Genomic DNA, 1,531 nt, shown 5'->3' with positions numbered 1-1,531 from the left:
TGCGCTTCATTAGTCCTCTCTGTCGCTCTATATAGTTGTCGCTCTATCGTTCTATAATCGTCACTTTGTCGCTCTTATATCGAACTTTCACACAATGCTCAGTGCCGCTGCACATCGTGTGAATAGCCGCGGACGTTTTTTGACTCACCCCCACCACGCGAGTTGACTCTCCTGGTCTCTAGTCTTCTTGGATTAGAATTAAGGGTATCGGTTGTGAAATGGGATACAGGGATATGTGTCTAAAATAACATTCGTCATCGACCAGTTGTTGTTCGATAGTTCAGAGCCACATGTGTCACTTATTATTGACAACCGCCGTTTCGGTTTATAATCCTTAATCGATTTACTTCTTCTGTTCCTCGGGATAAAGTTCTTCTATTCACGTGGTTTGAATATTTAATGCGACGACTCCGTCCCGAGTGGATTACTAGTCCACAAGGCGAGTGTTAATTGGCTCGTCACCATCGTAACTCCCTTGGTAGAAACAGATGGTCTACTGATAATAATCTTTATGGTGATGACGAAAATTCTAATCGAAGAAAAGAACTGTGGAGTCTGGACGTAACATTTTACTAAACGCACTTACATATTTCGGCTCATTTTTGAGCCTTTTTAAGAAACAATATAAACTCACACATATATAAAATATAACAAATATTAACTTGTCAATATTATAATCAATTATAATTTCAAAATTTTCTGATACATTAGTTTTTCATTTTCTCTATTTCGAGATTTCCAAAATTTCTTTTTTTTTTTCTTTATTTCATTCTTATCTGGGTTTAATTCTGACGTTTATATTCTCGATACGGGGGAGCTCACCATGACAAGTTAATATTTGTTATATTTTATGTATGTGAATTTATGTTGTCTCTGAAGAAGGCTCAAAAATGAGCCGAAACATGTAAGCGCGTTTAGTAAAATAAAGAAGTTTTACGTTTTATAGTCGTATTATTTGCGCAACGTCTTCCGCGCTTGTCTCCTATTGCCCATGTTCTTTCTTAGTTCTTTTGATTTATAAGGAGTTGGTTAGTTTGATTTAAAGAATTTTACAACAGTTGCAAAGCTGCTTTTTCTGCTGAACGCAGCTTTGCAGCTATTGTAAAATTCTTCAATATGAATGGTTTATACCCTTAAATCAGGGCTCGGCAAGATTTGCACTTCTCGGCCGATTTTCGAGAGGCTCAGCCTCCCGCTCACCCCACGCGCAGTCCAAATGCCGCTTGACGTTTAGGAGCGTACAACGCTCGTAGACCATGAAGTCCATCCACTTTAGGCGCTCACGCTGTAAACTTCATTCTATATCTTTTTTTTTTCGTTCATTACATAACTAAGATAGAATGAAGCAACGCATAAAATCGAGCACTTACACGTTGCTTTATTCTATCTTAGTTATGTAATGAACAAAAAAAAAATAGAATGAAATTTACAGCGTGAGCGCCCAAAGCGGGTGGACCTCATGTCTACGATCGTCATACGCTCCTAAACGTCGAGCGGCATTTGGACTGAGCGCGGGGCGAGCGGGAGGCGG

The sequence above is a fragment of the Mycetomoellerius zeteki genome, unplaced genomic scaffold (genome assembly GCF_001594055.1).
Source record: "Mycetomoellerius zeteki isolate Tzet28-1 unplaced genomic scaffold, Tzet1.0 scaffold228, whole genome shotgun sequence".
NCBI lineage: Eukaryota > Metazoa > Arthropoda > Insecta > Hymenoptera > Formicidae > Mycetomoellerius > Mycetomoellerius zeteki.
Note: the sequence above shows the minus strand (reverse complement) of the source record.